The sequence below is a fragment of the Eschrichtius robustus genome, chromosome 13, assembly GCF_028021215.1.
Source record: "Eschrichtius robustus isolate mEscRob2 chromosome 13, mEscRob2.pri, whole genome shotgun sequence".
NCBI lineage: Eukaryota > Metazoa > Chordata > Mammalia > Artiodactyla > Eschrichtiidae > Eschrichtius > Eschrichtius robustus.
The window spans coordinates 51,768,336-51,780,538 of NC_090836.1; the positions used below are offsets into that span (position 1 = coordinate 51,768,336).

Genomic DNA, 12,203 nt, shown 5'->3' on the forward strand with positions numbered 1-12,203 from the left:
AATTAATGCACAGAAATCTCTTGCATTCCTATACACTAATGATGAAAAATCTGAAAGAGAAATTAAGGAAACACTCCCATTTACCACTGCAACAAAAAGAATAAAATACTTAGCTATAAACCTACTTAAGGAGACAAAAGACCTGTATGCAGAAAACTATAAGACACTGATGAAAGAAATTAAAGACGATACAAACAGAGGGAGAGATATACCATGTTCTTGGATTGGAAGAATCAACACTGTGAAAATGACTCTACTACCCAAAGCAATCTACAGATTCAATGCAATCCCTATCAAACTACCAAGGGCATTTTTCACAGAACTAGAACAAAAAAGTTCACAATTTGTATGGAAACACAAAAGACCCTGAATAGCCAAAGCCGTCTTTTTTTTTTTTTTTTTTTTTTTTTATTTATTTATGGCTGTGTTGGGTCTTCGTTTCTGTGCAAGGGCTTTCTGCAGTTGCGGGGAGCAGGAGCCACTCTTCATCGTGGTGTGCGGGCCTCTCACTGTCGCGGCCTCTCTTGTTGTGGAGCAAAGGCTCCAGACGCGCAGGCTCAGTAGTTGTGGCTCACGGGCTTAGTTGCTCCGTGGCATGTGGGATCTTCCCAGACCAGGGCTCAAACCCGTGTCCCCTGCATTGGCAGGCAGATTCTCAACCACTGTGCCACCAGCGAAGCCCGCCAAAGCCATCTTGAGAAAGAAAAACGGAGCTGGAGGAATCAGGCTCCCAGACTTCACACTATACTACAAAGCAACAGTCATCAAGACAGTATGGTACTGACACAAAAACAGACATACAGATCAATGGAACAGGTTGGAAAGCCCAGAGATAAACCCATGCACATATGGTCACCTTATCTTTGATAAAGGAGGCAAGAATATAAAATGGAGAAAAGACAGCCTCTTCAATAAGTGGTGCTGGGAAAACTGGACAGCTACATGTAAAAGAATGAAATTAGAACACTCCCTAACACCATACACAAAAATAAACTCCAAATGGATTAAAGACCTAAATGTAAGGCCAGACACTATAAATTCTTAGAGGAAAACATAGGCAGAACACTCTGACATAAATCACAGCAAGATCCTTTTTGACCCACCTCCTAGAGAAATGGAAATAAAAACAAAAATAAACAAATGGGACATAATGAAACTTAAAAGATTTTGCACAGCAAAGGAAACCATTAAAAAGACGAAAAGACAACACTCAGAATGGGAGAAAATATTTGCTAATGATGCAACTGACAAATGATTAATCTCCAAAATATACAAGTAGCTTATGCAGCTCAATATCAAAAAAACAAACAACCCAATCCAGAAATGGGCAGAAGACCTACATAGACATTTCCCCAAAGAAGATATACAGATTGCCAAGAAACACATGAAAGAATGCTCAACATCATTAATCATTAGAGAAATGCAAATCAAAACTACAATGAGATATCATCTCACACCAGTCAGAATGGCCATCACCAAAAAAACTAGAAACAATAAATGCTGGAGAGGGTGTGGAGAAAAGGGAACAGTCTTGCACTGTTGGTGGGAATGTAAATTGATACAGCCACTATGGGGAACAGTATGGAGGTTCCTTAAAAAACTAAAAATAGGACTACCATACGACCCAGCAATCCCACTACTGGGCATATACCCTGAGAAAACCATAATTCAAAAAGAGTCATTTACCAAAATGTTCATATCTATTTACAATAGCCAGGACATGGAAGCAACCTAAATGTCCATCATCGGATGAATGGATAAAGAAGATGTGGTATATATATACAATGGAATATTACACAGCCATAAAAGGAAACGAAATGGAGTTATTTGTAGTGAGGTGGATGGAGTTAGAGTCTGTCATACAGAGTGCAGTAAGTCAGAAGGAGAAAAACAAATACCGTATGCTAACACATATATATGGAATCTAAGGGGGAAAAAAAAGGTCATGAAGAACCTAGTGGCAAGACGGGAATAAAGACACAGACCTACTAGAGAATGGACTTGAGGATATGGGGAGGGGGAAGGGTAAGGTGTGACAAAGTGAGAGAGTGGCATGGACATATATACACTACCAAACGTAAAATAGATAGCTAGTGGGAAGCAACCGCATAGCACAGGGAGATCAGCTCTGTGCTTTGTGACCACCTAGAGGGGTGGGATAGGGAGGGTGGGAGGGAGGGAGATGCAAGAGGGAAGAGATATGGGAACATATGTATATGCATAACTGATTCACTTTGTTATAAAGCAGAAACTAACACACCATTGTAAAGCAATTATACTCCAATAAAGATGTTAAAAAAATAAAAAAATTTAAAAAAATAAAAATGGGCAGAAGACCTAAATAGACATTTTTCCAAAGAAGATATACAGATTGCCAACAAACACATGAAAGTATGTTCAACATCACTAATCATTAGAGAGATGCAAATCAAAACTACAGTGAGGTATCACCTCACACCGGTCAGAATGGCCATCATCAAAAAATCTACAAACAATAAATGTTGGAGAGGGTGTGAAGATAAGAGAACCCTCTTGCACTGTTGGTGGAAATGTAAATTGATACAGCCACTATGGAGAACAGTATGGAGGTTCCTTAAAAAACTAAAAATAGAACTACCATACAACCCAGCAATCCCACTACTGGCCATATACCCTGAGAAAACCATAATTCAAAGAGTCATGTACCACAATGTTCACTGCAGCTCTATTTACAATAGCCAGGACATGGAAGCAACCTAAATGTCCATCATCGGATGAATGGATAAAGAAGATGTGGCACATATATACAATGGAATATTACTCAGCCATAAGAAGAAACGAAATGGAGTTATTTGTAGTGAGTGGGATGGAGTTAGAGTCTGTCATACAGAGCGCAGTAAGTCAGAAAGAGAAAAACAAATATCGTATGCTAACACATATATATGGAATCTAAGAGGAAAAAAAAAGGTCATGAAGAACCTAGTGGCAAGACGGGAATAAAGACACAGACCTACTAGAGAATGGACTTGAGGATATGGGGAGGGGGAAGGGTAAGATGTGACAAAGTGAGAGAGTGGCATGGACATATATACACTACCAAACGTAAAATAGATAGCTAGTGGGGAGAAGCCGCATAGCACAGGGAGATCAGCTCGGTGCTTTGTGTCCACCTAGAGGGGTGGGATAGGGAGGGTGGGAGGGAGACGCAAGAGGGAGGAGATATGGGGATATATGTATATGTATAGTTGATTCACTTTGTTATACAGCAGAAACTAAACACACAATTGTAAAGCAATTATACTCCAATAAAGATGTTAAAAAACTAATGGATTTCTTTTACTTTGAGTTTTCAGTTAGCAACAGGTTTTTCTGAAAATGAATTAAAGTCATGAAATGAGAGATAAGTGAACTTTGAATTTTGTGGTAGGCTCTGAGGAGACAATGAATGTCTTAAACAGAAGAGCATAACACAGCAGTCAGGATCCAGTGCTCCCAAGTCTTAATACAGGGTTAAAACCTGGCTCTACCACATATTACATACGTCACCTAGCCCAAGTTTCTTCTTGTGCATTAGTTTTCTTGTCTGTGCATTAAAGGTAATAATAGTTCTGATACCACACTATTGTGAAAATTGAGATTTACTGTACGTTGAGCACTTAGAAGAATACCAAGTACATCGTAGGTACTCAGTTAAATGTTACCTGCTAATATTATTCCCTTCATATTTGTGGCTTCTGTACATCACTCTGACATCAAATGTGGAGAACAGATTTGAAGGTATCAAGACTGGCAAGAAAGAAATCCACTGGAGGCACAATCAAGGGAAGAAAAAATGGGTAGGGAATAAGAAGCAAAAGTATGGTGGAAAACAATGCATTCTATTTTGGACATGTTGAGATTAAGTTGCCTGAATTACATTTTTTTTCCCCTTCTATCTCAGTGGTTTGTTCCAGTCAATTTTATCAATCTGTTCTAGGACAAAACAAAAATGTGTAAAATCTGAATTAGGATTACACTTTGAAACAGAAACTGCAGAATATATGGGCTCAAGAATTTTCAATGTTTATTCAATGTTAATCTATTTAGAGAATGGCCCTGGGAGCCACTTGCTTATTGTTAAGCGTGACAAAAATCAATGCACTGAGTTTGCACTCAGAGAATTCATTTCCTAGGAAACTGAGAGATTGTGAAACATATATTAAGCTTATGTTTACCCTGCCCTTCCCAAGGCTTGTTATAACAGAAAGAGGGCTTCCTGGTGGCACAGTGGTTAAGAATCCACCTGCCAATGCAGGGGACACAGGTTCGAGCCCTGGTCCGGGAAGATCCCACATGCTGCGGAGCAACTAAGCCCATGCACCACAACTACTGAGCCTGCGCTCTAGAGCCCGTGTGCCACAGCTACTGAGCCCACGTGCCACAACTACTGAAGCCCGCGTGCCTAGAGCCCATGCTCTGCAACAAGAGAAGCCACCGCAATGAAAAGCCCGCACACTGCAACGAAGAGTAGCCCCCACTTGCAGCAACTAGAGAAAGCCCACGCAGCAAGGAAGACCCAACACGACCAAAAAAATAAATAAAAAATAATAATAAAGTTCCCTTTAAAAAACAAAAAAGTATCTAACAGAAAGAGTTAAAAAACAAATCCAGGTTAAAAACAAAAAATGAGAGGTCAAAACAGGTATAAGTGACAGATTTTGTTCCTTTCATGCTTTGTTTATCCTCCTACCACTTATAACACATAATTCACATAACTCCCCGCTGCTCCTCCCCGCAATCTCAATACTCCCCTGTCCAACTCTTTCTTCCCTGGCCCCAGCACCTCCTCCAGCAACTGCACAGAAGGGCAGGGACTATTCCTGATTTATATTTAAGTCTCTTCTTTGCAGAATAGCATAGCACATATTAGGTGTTTAATGTTGGTTAGTAAAAAAGGAATCATTGATTGCATAAACCCACTTACTAATGATAAGCTACTTAATCATCTCATAACTCAAAGAGTGGTTCAGAGGATAAGACTAGGGTCACACAACAGGTGGTTTCTATTATTTAAGTCTCTGTACTTGTAAATCCCATATATCACATCTGAATCCATGTGTACAAGAAGTTACTACAGACACATAAAATTAATTTGTCTCATGCTTGAAACTTTTATTATTTTCCAAATAGTTCAGTAAACAACATCATAAAAAGTTCTACCTGATTTGCTGTGCTAGCCCCAGACTGTGAACGAGACAGTCCTCCATAAATAGTTAATTCATTGACTAATAGATTCCTTTCTTTTTCCTACCCAGAAGTGGGTATTTTTCTTTCCCATTTTGTTGGATTGAGCCCACAAATAAACCTTATCCGAATGATAGAAGAAAAAATTTCCTTCTTTCTTATGTTTCCCTAGTAGGCTTGAAATAAAAGCATAGGGTACTGTAACAACAGCTGTGTTGACTGAAGTATTATTCCAAGACCATGTCACCTATTACTTTTAAAGTGTATTTAAAACACATTAACAGAGATCAAGTTATATTTCAATTTTCTTATAATGTGAAAAGTAAATAATCCTCCCTATAAGAAAGAAGTAGCAATTCTAACCCAAATAACTGTTATGATGCAAGAATTAATTGAGCCTCTTCATATAATTGTACCACAGCATAACATCTTTATCCATCTAGCAACCAGGAATCCTCATAAACCAACACTCCTGCACTTCACCAATACAGTGGTAATTGAAGTTGATAAAGACACTGAAGCACTGTAAGATGCTAAATTATCATCTAAACCACCAAAAGCATTCGCTGTCATCTTGTAGTTTAACTGGATATTGCTGAATTATAATTTGAGAAGAAGTGCTAGCCTGCATAGCAGAGTTTCTATAGACATTTTGGACCAGATAATGTTTTGTTGTGCAGAGTTTCTATAGACATTTTGGACCAGATAACGTTTTGTTGTGGGGACTGTCCAGCGCGTTGTAGGATGTTTAGCAGCGCCCCTGGGCTTTACCCACTCAACACTAGTAGCACGTCCTCCTCCCACCACCCTGTCAAAAATGTCTCCACGCGCTGCCAAATGTCCACTAGGGGTCAAACTTGCTCTCAGTTGAGAGCCACTGTTATAGTAGGCATAATGTGTGGCAACTCTTGAAGATCAAAAATACCATAATATTCCATTTCCCAATCATCCTGGATAAACAAGAAGTCTGTATGTTATGCTTTGGTAACACTCCATTAACCAGCATATTAGACTAACCCAGAAATCCCATTTCCTTGTTACAACAGATGAGAAACATAAATCCAAAGTATCTATTCATGAACTTAACCTTCTTACATTTTAGCAGCTATTTTTAACAATAAATTAGAAGACAAGGTATTCTAATACCTTGAGTATGCTCAAGAATTTTCAGTGTTTATTCAGCTATTTTTAACAATAAATTAGAAGACAAGGTAGTTCTTAGGGTAAATTGCCTCCGTTGTCACAAGTAACTGGGGGCTTGAGGGGCTTTACAGCCATAGTTGTAGCCTCATACATAAAGGTCCCCCGTAGCTTGTTCTTTTACTCTCGGGAAACAAGGTAACTCATTATCTTTTCAACTGCTATCAGAAAGCCTACAAAATTTCTCCTGCTATTGCTGAAACTCACATGAAGGAGGAAAAGCATTACATTTTAGCTCAAAATTAAAGTAGCAAAAGTAAAATATACGATTCAAGGGGTAAGGAATAAATGAATACATAAATTAATATTACAAATAAAGACCAGTTCATGACATCTTTACTGGCCAACTCAATCGCCAGGATATACTGTGGTAGGAAAATGAATGAAAATGAGAGTTCCTTATTACTTAAACTTAGAAAATAAAATATTTGGTGTATTCCTCACTTTGTTTCATTTGGCACTTCCTGAGCACTCACTAAGTGGCAGGCACTGCGCTAGAGCCGTTCACAGAGGTTGAGAGCATTGCCACACATAGATGTATGACATGCTCCACATAGCGGTCTTCTCTAGCTGGTGCCTGAAATCCACTGACTCATATTAGATATGTTTTAATTGTTCATATTTTCCAAACACAGTATGTTTTCTTTGAGAGGGACATACCTATTTATAAGCAAGGGTCAAGATAGGGAAAAGAGAGGGGAGAGAAAATGGTCTGTTTGGGAACATTTTATTAAACTGTAAAAATCTTTTTCTGAACAAGAAAGTGAAAATCGTGTCAGTGGTTAACAAACTGAAAACCTGACAAGGGATAAGCATCAGCAAATTGCTTAACAAAAAGGTAGCTACAATGCTGATGCAAAATCAAAAAAGCCAGCTGACATAAAATAACATGTTAAAACAGAAAAACCTTACTAATGAAAAAGGACAATGCCATAGAGCTCATTGGCTTTTGTGGAAAGAAAGTCACATGTGAAGCAATGCAGTACTGCAGTTCACTAGATGACCTAGAAATGTAGGGCACAAACGCAAAATGTCAGAGCCTGTTCCCTGCTAAGTAATTATAATTAAGAGGTCACCTACCACCCCTGAAATTGTAAAGAGTCTTTGGTTGGCATCCCACATGGGGAGAAAGAAAAAAGAGGTAACATCTGCACTTTCTCTATGCACTTAAGCTTATCCAACAGCAAGTAGTTAACTCCTACATAGTTAGAGGAAGTTTGGTATATAAATTAATTATTTTATAGAGACTTAGAAAGTTCTTGAAGTGAAGAGCTTTGGGCATGTTCTCTAATAACTCTCCACAAATCCCTCTGCAAAATTCAAATGGCTCTCAGTTGTGCTCCTGGAACAGCCCAGTGGCTGTGTGTGCACTGTACCAGATACATTATGACCAAAGCAATAGAAACACCTCTTTGGTTTTTCATTTAATTCAAGGGAACAGATAAGAGAGGTTCACTTAGGTGTGAATTTTGTAGCAGCAGAAAAAAGTCTATACCCACTATCTAAAATGGCCATTTTCAAATGTTCTATCTTTTTTAAACCCAGCTTTCAGGGAACCAGATATGTTTGTTTAACTCTAATCTGAGTTACTATCTCAACTGTTTCACCTGTTAAACAAATCAAGCCACTATTCTCCATTTTTGTGCTTGCTGACTTCCATTTCTATCCTTCCATTGTTTCTATGATGGTTCTTTTACTAGGAATTAGTATTTCAGTCATTCCTCTTTCACAACTTCATGGCCAGGTCAGGTTTAATGTTTGAGAACGCTTCTAGATGCTGGAAGCGTGCATTTAGTTCACAACATTAAAATGGAAAATGGTGTGTTAAAGCAACAAATGAGAGATGCCTACACAAAACTGAATTGTCAAAAGCAAGAATGAAATCTGCACTGAAAAAATTTTCAACATGATATAAAATTTGTGTCACATTTCATCCCAGGTGAACTTGCTTTTTAAAATAAACACTTTGGGATAGTATTCACAACAAGAAGTTACCTTAATCTGGATTTTTCCTGAGTGTGCACTTAAGATTAAAACTAAATAATGCCATTTGCAGCAACATGGATGGACCTAGAGATTATCATACTAAATGAAGTAAGCCAGACAAAGAAAGACAAATATCATATGATATCACTTACGTGTGGAATCTAAAAAAAAAAAAAGACACAAATGAACTTATACACAAAACAGAAATAGACCCACAGACACAGAAAACAAACTTACGGTTACCAAAGGGGAAACGGGGTGGTCAGGGGGTAGCCTATCACTTCTTGGTATTCATACCTGGTACTCACACCCCTGTGTAGTCCCACATTGTATCAAGGTTGGTCTGTGTAATCAATGGAATACGGCAAAAGTGATGGTATGTCACTTATGAGATTAAATAATAAAACACACACACAAAAATATTAAACTCTAATCACTTCTGTCTTCAGAAAAGCCAATTTTTAACAATAAAATGAGGATCCAGTGGATACTGTGGGTATCTCCCCAATATCCATCCCATCTTCTCCCTAGCGCATATTAACAAGGTTGTGCGTGTATTCACCCCAACCCCAACTCCAAGGTGGGCTCTGATAGGTCTAAACCAGTGACTTCAACCCTATCATACCCATTGGCCTCTTTATGTAATAATAATTTTGTCATATCTTTCTATACTAAAAAATTAATTCATAAATATAATTTCAAAAATCAGTATGATGCTCAAAATAAAAGGCAAAGTAGAAATAAAAGGAATTCATAAAACAAATATATTTCAATAGTAAATATTTAGACATGATAACGTAGTTAAATGCCTATACCTTTACATGGAACCACCATGAAATGAGCCACCTACATACGCAAGTGATAAGGTGTATTGCACAGACATCTCAAAAACCAGAGCATCATAACAACCATGATGTGATTTTTTCAAATGGATGAACAAATCTTGGAAAAATTCTGAACAAACTACAATGTTCTCACAACATACCCAATAGCTATGTTTCTGGGAAATTCAGTATATATTAAAATATTGCCCCCCGAACTCCGCTTGGTGTTTAAATGTGGCACAGCTAAGCTCTATGTTCAGATGATTATATAAAATTTTTCACCTATATATTTTCCAGAAGCACATCCAAAAAGTATGCAGAATATGGGACAATTCTTTGTGGTGCAGGCCTATCCTATGCACTGAAGGACCGTTAGCATCCCTGGTCTTCATCCACTAAATGTCAGTTTTGAACCCCCTCCCTTCATTGTGACAACACAGCACTCCTTATAAGTTTTTGTGCACACACACCCAAGGGTTAATATCACTCCCCATTAAGAACCTCTGGGAATAGTCTCACTACAACTATTATTTCAGGAATAAATATGGAGCCCAGGCCTAAGCCAGTCTGCATGAATGTTATCCTGGTTCTATCAAGGTCAACCCAATTAGAACAAAGCTCAGGACTTATGGTGGAAATTCTGGAATCTTTTTTCTTTTTGTACAGTGTGGTATGTGGATACAAAATCTGGAACTGGGCAAAACTGAATCACAGAAGAGAAAAGAACTAAGAGAAGGACAGGAAAAAAATAGAGATGGAGATTTACTCAATCATCCTGGAAGCCTCATTTCAATTACATAAGCAAACAATTCCCCTTTAATTCATAAGCCATATTAATCTTTGTTTTTCCATTACTTACAGATGGAAGTCTTCCCCTTGCCCTCCAAGGATGCAACGTGACTCAGGGAAAAGAGCAAGACATAGTCCCATGAAGGCAAGGATTTTGAATATCTGATATAATACTGTGTCCCTGAAGCATAGCATGGTGCCCAGCTGCCAATAAATATTAATTAGTTGAATGAATAAACAAACAAACATAGGCTTGGACAAACAAACATGGAGCATAAAGGCTTGCACTATCTTCATAGCTTTGCCATTTACTACCTAGGATAACCCTGGGCAAATAGCCTCAGATTCCTTACCTGTAAAACTGAGAACAGAGTTCTATCTGCTCACTTCTCCATTTTCATCTCATAATATTTTACCCCTAGATTATTACGGTGAGCCACATTGAACTCCTTGCAAAACAGTCTACTCTCTTTCCAGAGTCATGGCCTTTACAAAGATTATCTCCTCTTGGAATGCTCTTTCTCTTTCCCTTCTTATGGTTGACTTTTCCTGCTTCTTCATGATTCAATGGAGGGTCACTTCCTCTACCAAGTCATCCTGACAACCCTGCAGCCACGCCCACATTTCTATCACATTCCATTAATTTTTTCCATTGCACTTATCACACTCTACATTAATTTTGGTTTTGATTTGTTTCCTTATTTATCTAGTGTCTCTTTCACTAGAAGGTAAACTTGATGAGGGCAAGAAGCATGTCTATCTAGTTCATCTATCACCAGCGCCTAGCACATAATTGTCAATACGTAATTGTGAAATGAATGGTCCTTAGTTCTCCAGCCCACCTCATACCACTCAAACTCTATATTCTGTAGCTATCTGGACTTATTTAAATTCCTCAAACAAGCTTTTGCACGTGTTACACCACCTACCAAAAGTCATCTTCCACCCCAGTGTTGCAGTACTACCTCACTTCCGGATCCCATCTCCCATCACTTGTCTAATTTCTACTGTTTTATAGGGTCTTATCCTAACATCATTCTTTTCCAGAAGGCCTTCTCTGGCCCAAAATACTAAGTAAAGCCCCCACTACTGCCCACTGCAATAATGCCAAATCACAACACTAATCACATGTACTATAACAATTACTTAATTATCTCTTTTCCCTGGTAACCTGTAAGCCCTATGGAAATAAGGACTATATCTTGGTCACAGCTTCAGTCACATCGTAGGTGCTTAACAAAACCAGTTCCCTTCCCTCTCTCAGTAAGACTGGTACTCGATATGAGGTTGTGATCAAGAGACTGTTACAAAAAAGAGCCAGTTGTGGGTTTTTTTTTTTCCCAAATGACCCAAGCAAAGCCACATTCCTAGCAAAATCTAACTCCTCTAACTTCATATCAGGCAAAATGCCAGTTGTGAAGGACTGGATAGTTAAATAAATTGCTTAGCAATCCAGTGACAGGCATCACAAGATTGCCGTCAGATTTATGATTTGGAAACTCAGCTACTCAACAAAAGTAAAAATCTCTTCATCAGAAGGTTTTAGAGTCAGCAGGGTGTTACTACTACAAGGTGAGAAAGATTTGGAAAATTCATCATAGATATAAAGCAAAGGGTTGTTTGAAAATGAAAATAAACATTAGAAAGAAAAAACATGTAACGAAAATAGATTTTATATATCATGGTAAAACAACCAAATTAAATAAGAAAACAAGCTTTCCGTTTAGAAGGCAAATTTAGAGGCTGATTTACCACCTCTGAATTATCCCACTTATGGACATCATCAGCTCAATTAAGTTAGTAACAAAGCTTGCATTATGCAATCAAGTGAAAGATCATATGAAGTGCTATTAGAAAAGCATATTTTTGACTGGTCAGTAGCTAAAGAATGAGAACTTATTGCGATATGAACTATCTGATAAACAATGTAAATCTCAGGGGAAATCATATATGTATAGAAGGAATGCCTGGCTCCTTCACCCTGATTGACTTTTCTCTGTTCTTTCTGTGTCTCAGGAGAAGAACGCTCTTTCTCATGCCAGAGGCATCATCATGATGAATGCTGATGAGATAATATTTGACTTATCACTGCCTAGACACTTATTTTGCATGCAGTTTTTCAACTTTGTAAATTCATTGGCTTGCACACACAGCAGTATCTGGGGTATGAGTCCTAGTTTACAAGTGGACAGGTTTTTGTTT

At 38.2% G+C, this 12,203-nt stretch overlaps 1 protein-coding gene across 5 annotated transcripts in view; it reads right to left on the minus strand.

The window, feature by feature from the left end:
- TAFA2 (TAFA chemokine like family member 2) overlaps positions 1–12,203 on the minus strand; it is a 537,069-nt gene that overhangs the window by 459,177 nt on the left and 65,689 nt on the right. The window contains exon 1 of one of the 5 annotated variants that reach the window (XM_068561752.1): positions 10,355–10,378. The exons of 3 other annotated variants lie outside the window; for them this stretch is intronic. The gene's annotated coding sequence lies outside the window, so the exon portion shown is untranslated. Of the gene's footprint in view, positions 1–10,071; positions 10,096–10,354; positions 10,379–12,203 lie in introns of those variants that run through there. One more of the 5 variants, XM_068561753.1, reaches the window with a different exon arrangement.